This window comes from Montipora capricornis, chromosome 10 (genome assembly GCF_036669925.1).
Source record: "Montipora capricornis isolate CH-2021 chromosome 10, ASM3666992v2, whole genome shotgun sequence".
NCBI classification, from domain to species: domain Eukaryota; kingdom Metazoa; phylum Cnidaria; class Anthozoa; order Scleractinia; family Acroporidae; genus Montipora; species Montipora capricornis.
The window spans coordinates 7,259,282-7,274,281 of NC_090892.1; the positions used below are offsets into that span (position 1 = coordinate 7,259,282).

Genomic DNA, 15,000 nt, shown 5'->3' on the forward strand with positions numbered 1-15,000 from the left:
CTCTCTGATAATTTGTTTCCTTCATCATACGTAAAACGTGTACGTTATTTTGACGGTGATCTGATGAGCCCTCAATTCTTAAAATATAATTAAGAGTATCCAAGGGAATTTGGCTCGCACCTTTTGGATTTTGCGTAACAGTCGTGTCCAGAGTACCGAACGCTTGGTGATACAAAGATCTGTTTGGTGTCAAAGCCGGAAGGTTTTCTTTCGTCGTTGAAATGTCCTGCCTCCTCACTTAGCTTTCTTCCTCCTAGCACCACATCACCTACAAAATGGAATCAAATCAATACCTTGAAAAGGAAACGATGAGATTAGGTTGTAATGTGTGTGCTTACACTTGGACCGTGTTCACACTTGGTGCCTGGTCACGGTGCTTCTGGTGCGCATGAGAATTGTTTAGACTATACTGTGTGAGCACAGTCGTGAAATGCTGAAGTTGGCAAGTAAAATTCGTAGAACAAATTCTAAGGCACTGTATCATTTTGTGCTCGTGTTTGAATTCGTACAGGTCTCTATTCAATAGGGAAGCGCGGTGGCCTCATGGTTAGTGCGCTCGACTCCGGATCGAGTGGTCCAGGTTTGGGTCCTGGCTGCCGACATTGTGTTGTGTTCTTGGGCAAGACACTTTACCCCCACGGAGCCTCTCTCTACCCAGGTGTATAAATGGGTGCCGCCGAATTTAAGTCTGGGGTAACCCTGCGATGGATTAGCATCCTATCCAGGGGGGAGTAGAAATACTCCTTGTTGCTTCATGCTAAGGAAACCGGGGATAAGCTCCGGCGTGTTGGGCCACTAGGCTCGGAAACCGCTTACCTCTATTAAGAAACAAATTAAAACAAGAAAAAACTATTTGAAGTGGCTATTTATACAGAGAGAGGCGGACAGAAATCTTTTTGAGTGATTATGGATTCGTGTATTAAGAAAAAAGCCATTTCGTCGTTACAAAGGACAGCAAAAATCAATAACACTTCCACAGCTCGTAAATTACTACAAAATGATTCTTTTAGCAAAGAAAGAAGCATTGCCTTCCATGTTAGGTCATGACATGTTGCAATTGCTGCCAAGGCAATAGATGTCTTATTGGTTTCAATTGCCGTAGCGTTACATGTAAAAGTGGTTCATCGATGCAGAAGAAGAAAATTCGAGATGCAAATGCAACGAAATAGACGTGTGATTTACCGTACTGGCCCAAACGCAGTGGTGAGCCCCAACACTAGAAATGTTTTGCCTTTGAGAGTGAACCGAGGAGACGCAACTGCAAATGCAGAACCTCGGTAGAAGTTGAAACCAAAATAGAGTCAGCCCCACCCGACATTTTAAAAAGACAGTGAATCAAACCGCGCCCGCGAATGTCACCTGCTTGCTCGCTTTTGCGTTTTTCTTGTAAACGGCGCTTTCGCTCGTGCCTGCACTTTCGAGGGCATTTCCTTAAATTCTTCGCTAATCGCGTCGCAAGTACAGCAATGACACAACTCAACCAGGTCGAACCGAAAACATGCGTTGCTCGTGTGAATCCTCCAATATAGGAGCACAATACACAGATAATTAACATACCTGGGATAAGTAGATCACCACATTCAAGAATGGGATTGATGCTGTCTACTCTTGTACCATGAAATGCCACATGCCACTTGTTAAAGACACCTAGGGCTTGGGCTCGGTGATGGACTCTTAAAAAACAAAATGCTACTTTACGATGAAAAACGGCGGAAAAGTTAATATGAGAAATAAATCAATGAATGCCTTGCTTTAATCTTCTCCACATACCGCTGATTTTGAACATTTCACGTGACTGTTTTCTTTCGCAGAACAAGACAGAATGGCCAAGAAATGTGCCAAAACGGAATAGGCCAATGCAGAAAGAGCAGAACTATTGTTTTTGAACATAAAACAATTCTTTTTCGAAGTTTTCATTGACCTTGAGCTCGCTGTTTATTAAATATACTTGTTCTAGTGCGCTTTTCATCATTTAAAGTATGGATTGAAGTAAGGCATCAAGTGAACGCAGTAGTAGTAATACAAAATAAATATCAAAAAGTGTCAGTAGTAAAAAAAAAAATCACCAAAAGCCAACATTTAATTGTAGAAATCCTACAATTGCATGCAGTTAATCCTGCAAAAAGTTTGCCATCAAGTGAACGTGTTTAGGTGCAACACAAAGCCGCTATCAGTCCTCCCTGGCCAAACCAATACTGCACCACTGCAGGGGCGTAGCGTGACATTTAGAATGTGCTCGAAACTAGAGGGGTTTCCCCCAGTAATATTTTAAAAATTTGGGGTCTCGCAAATGCCATTTCGGAATATTTCTGAAGGACATTTCAATAAATAAATGCGAAAGAAAATGCTACCCTCTGTTGGGTTTTCCGCAAGTTACAACACAAACAGGGGATTTAGAAGCAAAGGGCAAGACGTCGGAAACTATTTAATAACATCATCATCATCATAAACGTTCGTTAAAAAATAACCGGGAACTGGGGACTGGTGATGAGAATAACACTGTAGGGGCCTTGGAGGGCTTTTACGTATGACAGAAAAAAAATATATATATAAAAAAAAAAATCTACAAATTTCTCAAGTACGCACGTGAGTATTGCGTAAAGGACCCTACGCCCCTGCCGCTGAAATTATGAGTGAAACGTGCAAAATAACCAAAGAACGCCAGACCGAGACTTTCGAAAAGTCCTTCGTCTAGACTTCGTCGCTCGCTCATTCACTTCGCGTACGAAAAATCACTTCTGGGGTTATCGTGAGGTCGACTTGTGGCAAGTCTATACGCCAGACCAAACCACCGTTGTTATCGTCATGCAGCAGCTCTAGTAAAGTACACACTCACGTCCAGAAATGCACACTAAATTTTGGAATCCAACACAAGTTTTCTCTTCAACTCTAAACATTTGCTGCCTATTTTTAAACAACAAGGTAAGTGTGAGGAGGAGCTTTATTTCTTGTTGAGAGGGTAAATGCAGCTGTTTAATTTTACTTGAGGAGAAAAGTTTACTAAAGAGAAACTTCGTGGCGTTAATTGTCTGTATTTCCAGACGCAAGTGATTTAAATTTGGGGAGAGGAACAAGAGGATACTTTGTGACGCTCATCAAATCGGCGGCCATCTTAATACATGCACTTTTGGACATAACTGAGAGAATCACGTAATTGGCTCGCAAACAAAGCCGAAAACAAAAGACTCAACAACAACGTCTTAGGGTTTCAAACAAAAAAAAAAACAAAACAACAACAACAATGGCAGTAGCTGCTAAAATAGCCAGCTTTCAAACGCTGCTACGCGAGCCATGAAGTCTTTACCCTTTATGAGCGGTTTTTGAACACTCCAAAACGTGTTTTGTTAATTTAATTTAAATGCGCGACCCGCTAACTTTTTGCTTACTTAAGTCCAAACCGACACCACCCGATAGGAATCCCATAATCCTTTGCAGGTGTCCCTCGACTGTAGTAGAGTTGGTCTCCTCGGGCAGCATGACACTCAGTGCAGAAGCATCTGTCGAACTTTGGGTCAAAGAAGACATCTGAAAAGAAATGTTTCATAACACAAAGCGAATTCTACTTTTAACACTTCTTCTAGCGAGCTGCGATATTTTCAGCAAGCCCCCTCTAAAAGTGATTTATTTTCTTTACAGGGACCTTTCATTCTACCAAAACTTAGCGACAAACTTTAACCCGGAGCAGTAGCTCATCAAGGTCAGCCTCTATCTCCAATACTTGGACAATTCTTAAAATAAATACTAGTTTCTAAGGCTCACGGATTTAACGTTAAATCCGTGAGCCCAAAAATACAATTCTCAGCGTCATGCAGGATTTTAGGCATAGCCTACATGTACTGTTGTGTAGGTGTTTTTCGCTGCTCACACCCTTGCTGGAACGTGATTTGAAATATGTAAATAAGGTATAAAATAAGTTCCTTTTAACCATCTTGTCGAAACTCCCTGATGAAATATATTTTCCGCTGGTATTCCAAGTAATTAGTTGCGGTGTTTTCATTTCACACCTGCCGCACCCACTCTTGTGCATTCTGTTTTTCATGTTTGTCAGGGATTGGCCAGTTATTAGTATTTATACCCTCCGCTGTCTCTTGAGTACCATTCACGCTTGCGGTTCCATACAGTTTATTCATCTTTCTGCTTTAAGCCCATCTATTCGTGTGATGCCCAACGACCAGATACAGAGCGAAGGTTCGTCCGTTTCGGCTGAAGTATTCCAAACGTCTTCGGGTGACAGTGGAGGTAACTCAGCAGCCGTTGATCAAGTCTTTTCCATGTTCAAAGATTTTCTTTAGAAAAAAATTAGAAGACAAAGGAAAGCAAATCGAGCATAGAAGTAAGTTAGATAAAGAAGTTGTGCAGCTAAAGTTCAAAGGAAACCAGAAACAATTTGAGCTTAATGCCGAGCTGGATACCATTTTGGAAAGTATTGAAACCGAGAGTGAAAGCATCGAGCCAAAGTTGTCGCAAATCAAGAAGCTTTCCCAAGAAGGCAGGCAACGTATTCGAAAGCGGCAGAAGCTGATAAAAATCGCTGATAAAAGCATGGACGGCTGGCAGGTCGTAGCCGAGTACGAGTCAGACGAACTTGCATCCGGCTCCGAAGATGAAAAACGTCTTAAGAAGGCAAGGGAAGCTGCGAGTCGCAAGAGACGCCAAAAAGAACAACTCTCCAATGATCGTGGAAAGAAACCAAGAATTGCTTTGGGCACTGATAATCAACTTTTTCGTGGTATAAGATAAAGAGTCTCCTCTATACTTTGTATGTTCATGGGTGTTTTGGATACGCTTGCGCATCCTACCATATTTCTCGTGGTATTTGTTTGTATTACGGGAATTTAAGGGTAAAATGTTTTACGTTCGTTTGAGCGAAGCGAATTAGAACGTAAATATATTTTCCGCTGGTATTCCAAGTAATTAGTTGCGGTGTTTTCATTTCACACCTGCCGCACCCACTATTGTGCATTCTGTTTTTCATGTTTGTCAGGGATTGGCCAGTTATTAGTATTTATACCCTCCGCTGTCTCTTGAGTACCATTCACGCTTGCGGTTCCATACAGTTTATTCATCTTTCTGCTTTAAGCCTTCCCCCCCTCCCCCCCTCCCCCCCCCCCCCCACCTCCCGTTTACTACAGGTTTCGTCATTGCCTTTATCTTTCAGGCCGTAGAGACGCTTTTGGCGACTTCTTCCGCTGTTTCAAATGCGGCAAATTTGGACACTGGGCTAAGGACTGCCAATCCTTGTTCTGGCCGGGAAGTTACCAGCCCCTTAGCTACAATTCTTTCCCTGGAATCTCTTACAACAAGCCAACCTCAGGCCAATCAGCTCAACAAAAGCAATGATGATGCCTTGGCGCAGGTACATCAGTTTACACAGGATTACGAACTTGAAAGCTGACATTCATTACGTGTTAAGGGTAATCTGAAGAATAATTTAGTTTTCTGCAGATCTATAGGTGCTCCGGATTTCATTTTGTCTATTATTGAAAATGGCTACAGACTGCCATTCATTAGTTTTCCGTTGGCCGTAAAACTGAAAAATAATAAGTCGGCTTGTATTTATGCTGTTTTTGTGGATCAAGCTGTTCTTGAGCTCCTTAATTCAGACCGGGTGCGTTTGGTTAATGAGCAGCCTTTTGTTGTAAATCCTTTGTCAGTTTCTGAACAACCATGCGGTAAGAAGAGCTTATTCTCGATTTGCGTCATGTCAACAAGTCATTAATTAAGCAAAGTGTTAAGTAAGAGGACTGGAAAATTGCTATGTCTTATTTTGTGAAGGATGGGTTCATGTTTTCCTTCGATTTAAAAAGTGGTTACCATCATGTAGACATTGCACAAGAGCACCAAACTTTTCTGGGGTTTTCATGGCGTGCGCCCGATTCCATTAAGGAAATATTTTGTTTTTTCTGTGCTCCCGTTCGGTCTGTCCTCTGCCCCTTGGGTTTTTACTAAGGTTTTGAAGTTATTGGAGAGTACAGGGTCTTTGTAAAGCCATCTTCTTGGATGATGGTTGGGCGATTGTTCAGGATAGAGAAAGTTGTCTCATTAAGGCCCGGGCTGTAAGGGCGGATTTGTGCAACGCAGGTTTTGTTGTCAATGAAGATAAATCGGTATGGGAACCCACCCAAGTATTGGACTGGCTGGGTATTACCTGGAATGCTGCATTAGGTACTTTTAAATTGTGGAAAGGAGAATTGTTAAGATCATTAACTCAATTGATCATATTATTGAAGCCGATTTCAAAGTTACCGCGAGAGAGTTGTCTTCCTTCACAGGTCAAGTTATCTCTACCTGTCCTGTAGTTGGTAACATTGGCAGGATAATGACCAGACATTGTGTCTTGTCCACCGCGTGCAGGGATAATTGGGATTCTATATCCCTTCTTGACGATTACTGCAAGGAAGAACTGTATTTTTGGAAGGAAAGTATGGTTAATATCAACACTAGGTATTGCTTTGTGAGTAAGGTACCAAGTTATTTTGTGTATTCTGACGCCAGTTCCACCGGAGGTGGAGCAATTACTGATTTTAACAATGATTTTGTGTGCCACAAAACGTGGTCGGAGAACGAGAGAGGTCAAAGTTCAATGTGGAGAGAACTGTCTGTTATTGAGTTTCTTTGCAATCATTTGCCTCAGTGTTGGATCACATGTTAAGTGGTTTACGGATAGCCAAGTAGCTGCTCAGATTGTTGAAGTGGGCAGCATGAAATTAGGTTTGCACAAATGGCCAGAGGGATTTTTGATATTTGTATCCGATCGGGAATTCATTTAGATGTACAGTGGATCCCTCGCACTTCGAATCAACAAGCTGTTTATATAAGTCGTTTAATTGATACTGATGATTGGCAAATTACTGAAGAATTTTTTTTTCTTTCTCTCGATGGCTTGTGGGGTCCGCATAGTGTAGATTGCTTTGCAAATTATTATAACCGCAAGATCCCCAGGTATTTCTCGAGGTTTTGGAATCCCAATTCCTCGGGTGTTGATTTTTCTTTCAGTCTCTTGGAGGGGAAAATTGCTTAGTAGTCCATCCAGTTGGTATCATCCCACGCGTATTACGTTATCTTAAATCTCAGAAGGCCGTTAGACTAAAATTTACTGATTAATTTATTGGACGGTGTGTCTACTAGCCTATGTTTTTTCAGTTGTTGGCGCTGGCCAAGGCAGTATGCCGTTTATTTGTAAGGCACTGGCCTAATGTTTGGTCTGTCATTTCATATGGTGCTGTCCTAATAGGAGTATAGTTGATTTATGTGGCACTGGCCTAATCAATGGTTGTTGATCTACGCGGCACTGGCCCATACGATCATTTAACGTCTTACGTGGCACTGGCCTCATCAATGGTTGTTGATCTACGCGGCACTGGCCCATACGATCATTTAACGTCTTACGTGGCACTGGCCTCATCAATGACTGATTTTTGTACGGTTATTAAAGGATGTTCTGTCTTTCTTTTGTTCTTCTAGTATGTATGTTTTGTTCTTGTCTTTACAGATTATGCTATCAAGTAATTCTTGGAAAGGCTTTCAACAGTTTTCTTCAATCAACGTTTATGAAGTGCTAAATGTTATGTTGAAGTCCAGGTCGGATTCGACCACTAAAGCTTACGTTCGTGTTATCAGAAAGTTCTTGGACTGGTCTAAAAGTAGACAGTTCAACATGCAGTTACCTTTTCCTCTTAGTGTTGTTTCTCTATATTTGTTTGAAGTTCAGCAGTCTTCCGCTTCTAGCTCCTCAGTAATTTTAGCCCATGCGGCCCTTAAATGGTTACATTCTTTTGTCCCTAGTTTGGATCGTAATCCTTTAGATAGCGAATTTTGCAGAAATGTCGTCGAATCCGCTAAACGCCAGAAGTCATAGCCAGTTATGAAAAAGAAGCCTATTTCCACAGAAATTATAAGGCGTATTTTAGATATTCATAACAGGAAAGATGCTAATTTAAAGAATCTCCGTATTGCTGCGTTGTGCTCTTTAGCCTTCGCAGGGTTTTTTCGTTATGACGAATTATGCAATATCGTTCCGGAGCATATCGAATTTCACAGCGATTATATAAGAATTTTTGTGCCTCGTAGTAAGACAGATGTTTATAGGGAAGGGAATTTCGTCTATATTAGTGCATCTGGATCTAAGTACTGTCCTGTTGGTGTTTTAAAGCGTTATTTAGATTTATCTGGTATTGACTTAAACAGTCCTCTCCCTTTATTTAGACCAATTGTTTTTCACCGTAGTACTTCTAGCTATACCCTGAGGAGCGGAAAGATTTCTTATACTACCTGTAGAGATATCTTAAGGGATACCTTAAGTCAGCTGGGCTATACAACCCTAATGTTTATGGTCTTCATAGTTAAAGATCCGGTGGCATTACAGCTGCCGTACGCTATAGTAGGAATTCGATTCCAGAAAGACTACTTAAAATTCCTGGTAGGTGGAAATCTGATTCTGCCAAGGATATGTATGTTGAAGAAAGCCTTGAAAACAGGTTGCATGTAACTAAGTATTTAGGTTTGTAACGTATTATGGAGCGTAGATTAGTTTCTGCATACAGTAGTATCTAAAGAGTTGTAAAAAAAAAAAAAAAAAAAGTGCAGTAACAATTTCTTTTTGTAATTTCTATCTTATAATAAACTGTTTTGGATACGCTTGCGCATCCTACCATATTTCTCGTGGTATTTGTTTGTATTACGGGAATTTAAGGGTAAAATGTTTTACGTTCGTTTGAGCGAAGCGAATTAGAACGTAAGTCTACGTAATCAGAGGAAACCGGTTGGAGAAATAAAGGCAAGTTGACAAGATCTGTTGCTGTGTGCTGCTCACTAGTATTTATTTACAAAATTAAAAAGTTACAAAAAATGTTTAAAAAATTAGAAAATTGTTTATTTCTTTATTTTTAATTAAAAAAAGAGAGACTAACTTAAGCCCAGAACAGGAGATCATGAAGGAGAACCTTTATCTCCAATACTTCGCCTAGGAGTCAACGCTTTCCCGACTGGTAGATTTATTTAATATAGAACGTATCTCTTGAGAGATTAAGCACTCCCACTGTGTAAAAACCAATCAAAACAGAGCTATCCCAGCGTCTAGGGAAATATGATACGTTTAGCGGGAAAAACCTGTTCCTTAAAAAAAAATGATTGGGAAAGGATTGACTCAAGGAATTAGTGGAGATAGAGGGTCCCCTTGATAAACTCCTGCCCGGAGAAAATGGTTGCCCAATAAAAAACGAACGTTCATGTGGTTTGAAGTTATATGTTGTTCGAGTGCAGCTTTCCTTTAAAAATTAAATTATTGGAAAAGGTAATGCCTAGTTCATTATGATAAAAAGAAAATCCCTTAACTCCCGCTTAGAACCAATCATATTGCAGGATATTTAGGGAATTGCGCGCGTTCAAGTTCCAAGAAAAATGAGTAAATTAACTTTCATTTTCCTAATTAGCTCCGACAAGCTGATAAAAAAAGCAACAAATTAAATTTGCTTGAGGGAAAGAAAACTCATTTCTGGGGAGGATCCAGGACCTAGTCTAGACGGGAGGGGGGGGGGGGGGGTGGACCCTGCCGGAGAGTTTTCAATGGGAAGCATTGGAATATTTTGTAATTTTCGAGCGTTTCCAGGGGTAATTCTATGTTAATGTCTTCGAAAGTCTCGGGTTTTTTTTATTCTTTTTGCTTTCCCAAAGATGGCCTATGCTTGCGTAAGCGATGTTTGTCCAATAAACATTTTTGCAGTCTCAGGAACCGTGCGTGTTTAAACTTTGTTCATTTCAGTTAAGGGAGCTCGACGAAAACAGTCAAACCACCGATGAATTCGCCCCAGGATTTGCGAAAACAACCTCGTTCCCAGAGTCTTCTCGGCTTTCAATATGGCGGCGGGTCTTGAGATGACCCTGGCACACAGTGAACTAAAAAGATCGCTGATTTATGCTTTTCTCACATGAACTCTAATTGGTTTAATGTCGAAAGAAAGATTGCGGCTAGTGAGGAGAGCCAGAAGAAGAACAGAATTCGTGTTTAAATCATTTTCAAAATTGTAACTGTTCCGTAAGAAGCAGCCGCAAATTAACAGGCATAACAGTAAAAAATAACTCGCCGTTTTTCCACGTTGCACGGTGATCTACATCAGGCCTCGATTCCAATTAAAGCTACGTTGGCTTTTCACGACCTCTGGCATAGCGATCGCTCGATATATTTAACAATTATTCGCCGAAGGCGAAGTGATTATCGGTGAATATTCACCGAGACGAAGTCGAGGTGAATATTCACCGATAATCACTGATCCTGAGGCGAATAATTGTTTCAGTATAAATACACAGGTGATTATTTCAAAAATGAGAAAAAAAAAAAAAACTTTTCAACGCGAAAATCATCTTCACTTACAGTGGCAAAACGACTACTGGGAGCCATTTTGTCCGTCGAGGTGATTATCGGCTGATACTCCGAGATAGCGAGCCAATGAGAGCGCGCGATTTTGTATAATCACCTATGTATTTATACTAAAGAAGGATATAATGGTGTTTGAAAGACGTAACGGTAATTGAGTGATTTTATTTCGTACGTACCTTTACGTTTTGGTTCATTTTGGCGTCTCACAATTGTAATTCCCTGACGCGAGTATTGTTTATACTGTTGTTCAATGTTTTCACCATGTCAGATTGTGTTACAAATTATAAAATTGTTCAACGGGGTTCAGACTATTGATGTGGTTGATTTAGCAGTTGTATGTGGCGCTGTTGACTCGTGTGACAGCTGCAATGAAGGTGGGTCTTTAAATACAGGTCACATTCCACAGTTAATAATCAACAACTAAGCCAAAAGTTTCCCCGAGACCAGAAACAACATTTTTGTCGAGTGATTAGCGCGAGCAGACACTTTTGTTGTTGTTTATTTGTCTGCAGCACGGTGACATGTACACTCACCTGTGGAATGTGACCTGTGCTTTATTTTAATATAGTTAATAGACCTGCAGCTGCAGTAATCCATATTCTTTCCCATCCCTTCCACACTCTTCAGCTAGTGGTGCACAGAGAAATCTAGCTCGGTCGGTTTTCATCATTGCCTTTTACTTTCATTAATAAAAAAAAATAATCTCCTCACCCCAAACAAAGTGCATGGCATCTTGTAATTTTCCAAGAGGGTTATTTAAGATTCTGAAGTCTTACCAATAAATATTATTCTTGAAAATAATTGTAAGGCCTTTCATTACAGTCTTATTGACCTGTCAATTCGCTAACGACTTCCATTTTTGCTTCTTCTGATTTAAAAATATAAATATGTATATTAAACAGTATTCTTTAATTTTGTACACATGACTTTTTTAGCATCACACTCCTGTGAGTTTTCTTGTACTCCAAGAATTTTTATTCATTTTCAAAACATGCTTTGAAAATATTGTCTAGCATAGCTCAAGTTGTGGCATTTATGATGATTACTGTCTGAAGATGTGGTACATCAAGTGATTTGGGGGAAGATTGCAGACTGGACAGGGGGATTGGAAAATAAAATTGAAGGTAACAAAGCAAATGAAATTTGTGACTTCACCAGCAACAAGAAACTATTTCACAAAAAGAAATAGTGTTTTGTTTGTGGAATGGTACGGGAAGGAGAAAAGATAAATTACTTTAATGTCGGTCACTTGATCGGTCATATATTTTTCGCTTCGTCTGTTGAAACTCTCAACAAACCAGGTGATCTGGCCGTAAATAATCAACCAATCATATTCAAGGAGGAATTATTTTTAATGCCGCACAGAATTCTTTGCGCGCCTAGCCTTCGGAATGTGTTCCACCGATGCAACGATGGCGCCGTGAGGGTAAATGAGGCAGTTCTTTATCGGAAGGGTTTTTTTTCTCAGTATGTTTTTGTAGTGAGTGATTTTAAAACCATTGCAATGTAAAAAGCTCAATACGTCTTTGTCAAGAGCACCAAATTCATTCAGTTGGCTTCGGAGCTTTCTGCGTTCTCTCCCGCAAGAGATTGTTGAATCTTCTTTCCATCGATGTGTACATTTTAATGGCGTATTCAGCTTTGTTTGCTGAAGGAAGTGTGTTCAGAAGACGCAGGCAAGCCAACTGTGCTGCTCTAACTAAAGCTGGATCTAGCACAATTGGATATCTTTCCTCGGGATTATCATTGCGGTCGTCGTATACATAAACATTGGCAAGTCCTCCATCAATTGCTCTCTTGAGTGACGGGACTTTATCGAACATTTCTTGGAGCTTCGCTATGTCAGGCTGTCTTTCAGATACCCACAATAATTTTATTCTGTGAGGTGCTTTGTCTTTATCTTGTAGATTTTGCTCAATCCATTTCCTGCTCTCCGTTTTGTCACCTGGCTTCGCGTTAACCTTCTTCTCCACCTTTGGCATCTGTGCGGCATCCACTACTATCGAGTCATCGCCTATTTCTAAACCAACAACATGTGAAAAATCTATTAACAGTCGTTTACTTTCATCGTCTTCAACTTTGGTGGACTGAATGGTAAAACAGTGGCTCGAGGGACTTGTCAAGACTTTGCACTTCAAAATCTCTTTGCTAACTCTAGGATCTGAACGCTCCCATGAAACGAACGACGCTTGAACAGACTGCAAATGAAAACTAATGCTTGCCTGTGGCAAATTGCATTGATGAAATTCTCTTGCAGACTGTTTTGTTACTAAAGAAATGGACGTGTCGCTGAAATTATTTAGTGTATACTGCCATAGCTCATCGGTTAACAACGTGATTTCCTCGGAATACTGAACTTCATTCACCCTTCTGTTTACTTTGGTTGGAACATTGCCTTGTCCTGGCGAATCTTCGGTTATTTCACCCTGAAAGTAGTAAGTATTAAAATTTGTAATTTCACTGATTTGAAATCCACCATGCAGAGTAGTTAATTCGTATACTTAAAAGTAATATAATAGTTCATGATCGAGCTGGATACTGGTGCTATGTTTTCTAAGTTGGCAAATAAAAAGCCTGTTAAATCATACCTGGTAACCATTACAATTTTCTCAAATTTTATTGGTGCATTGACTGCTTTATTTTTCACTAATTACATGTATTGTGTAGAGTTGTAATCGGACAGTGAAATGAGACAGTTGGCTGCATTCGGACACCTGGGGTGCTTACCATTTAGCCAAAAAATCCGGAAATTTCGGTTTGAGGTCAAATGGAAAGGCAACTTTCCGGAAAATCTGTAATCATACTCGTGATTAAAGAAATCAGACACCCACTACGCGGTTGTCCAATTTTGTTAATCACTTGTATGATTATTGGACTCCACTCAGTCCTATTACCATTGTGGAGCGTTTTTATTGGCACGTTCATAAATAATGATGGATCATGCTCTGATTTTTGTCTCTTCAATTAGTGTCCAGCTGGTATAACTTGGTGGCACACCCATTGTTCATTGTAACATTTTACTCATAACCTGCTTGATTGAAATACTGTTATGGTTATGTGTGAACAAAATACGTATTTACCTTATCATTTTCTAATTCATCATCACTGTAACCTCGGGATGTCTTTTCCACTGTTTCAATTTGTTCTTCCTCCCTGTCTATTTCAAATTTTTCGACGAAGGGCAGATTCTTATAGTAAGACAATAATGGAAATTAATAAATTGAACCTGAGAAATTGACTGTGTCATAATACAAGATGCAGTGGTATAGCGTATGTTTATAAAGACATTACTTTTTGTGGACATCGTTATCCACCAACTTCACTTAGACATAACTGCTGTACAGTGTATTATGCTTAGAAATATGGGCACTGGAACAGTGTTGCATGCATCAAACAATTGTGCTGTGCAATGTGAGGTATGACGATAATGTCATGTTGTTTGTATTTTTTTTAATTGATTAATAGAACAGGGTTGCCATAGTCAAGGAAAAGTTTGGGAACAACAGAATTTATTTTGCTAGCAAAGGAAAAATCTTAGTCCTTTGCAAATTCAGTGAGAGGGCCAGAATTTTGTTTTAGGTTTCCAACAATTATTAACTTTTGATTATAATTACCGTAGGTACCATTTTTTTGGTTCCATTCTTTTCCTCATTCGCAGCCTGTCTTTTCCTTCAGCTTTTGTTGATGAAGACTTTAGGGGAGTGCTCTCTCTGCATGTCATTTCAAGGACTTCATTTGCAAATTGCTGCCGAATTACTTGCTTTTGATACTGCTCTTTTGAAATTGGACCATTTCGTCCTCCAGAAAATAACAATGAATTTTTTTTGTTTTGTTTGTGAGCAGTCTCCATGATGCCATCTTTGAAATTCTGTAGTGTTATGGGAAGACCAATAATTTGAGCATCCAAAAGTGCCTTGTCCACATAGTATCCAACATAAGTAACAATCTGTTTAAGGGAAGCAGTAATATTTGCAGTGCCAAATATTTGCACAGCCTGGAAGCCAAGGTGGATGCGTGCCTGAACTTCATATTCATCACCTGTCAAATCATGTGGTGTGTAGAGAAGGTTTCTGTATACTTTATCAAGACCTTTACAAAATGTACATAAGATTTCAAGAAGAGTTCCTTTAAAACCTGCTTTTTTCAGAATGCAAGGCATTCTCTCTCCAAATGCCAAAACACCAACTTCATCGAACTTGACTGTCTTCTCCTCAAGGCTTACAGACTTGGCCAATCCTTTTTTGAGGGCTAACAGAAATTGTTGATCACTACCAAAAACAGCTACAACAAAAATTAATGGACATGAATTGTTGTGAGAAAAAAAAATTCAACGACAGTTCTACTTTCAATAATTTGTTATTAGAGGTTTTTTATCCTTTTATGGAACCTGTTAATTACACCATTCATTAATTCATACTAATTTATGAGTATGTTGAATATGCAATTTATTTGTATGGTTTTTTTGGTTTTGTAATGCTTAAATAAGGATCTTTTTAAATCCTGATTACATTTTCTTAATGCAAAGTAACAGGAACACTCATGAATGTATTATTTATTAGCACCTGTAGTTGATTTGTGGCTTGTTTGGACATAGTAGTGAACGTTTATTTAAAAGAACTCAAGTG

General features: G+C 39.6%; 1 protein-coding gene and 1 pseudogene across 1 annotated transcript in view; both read right to left on the reverse strand.

Annotated features, from left to right (window-relative positions):
* The window catches only part of LOC138020213 (uncharacterized), a 58,801-nt pseudogene that overhangs the window by 2,936 nt on the left and 40,865 nt on the right, over positions 1-15,000 (reverse strand).
* The window catches only part of LOC138018614 (uncharacterized), a 1,664-nt gene continuing 1,616 nt past the window's right edge, over positions 14,953-15,000 (reverse strand). The window contains exon 1 of the mRNA XM_068865306.1: positions 14,953-15,000. This exon is cut by the window's right edge and continues 1,616 nt beyond it. The gene's annotated coding sequence lies outside the window, so the exon portion shown is untranslated.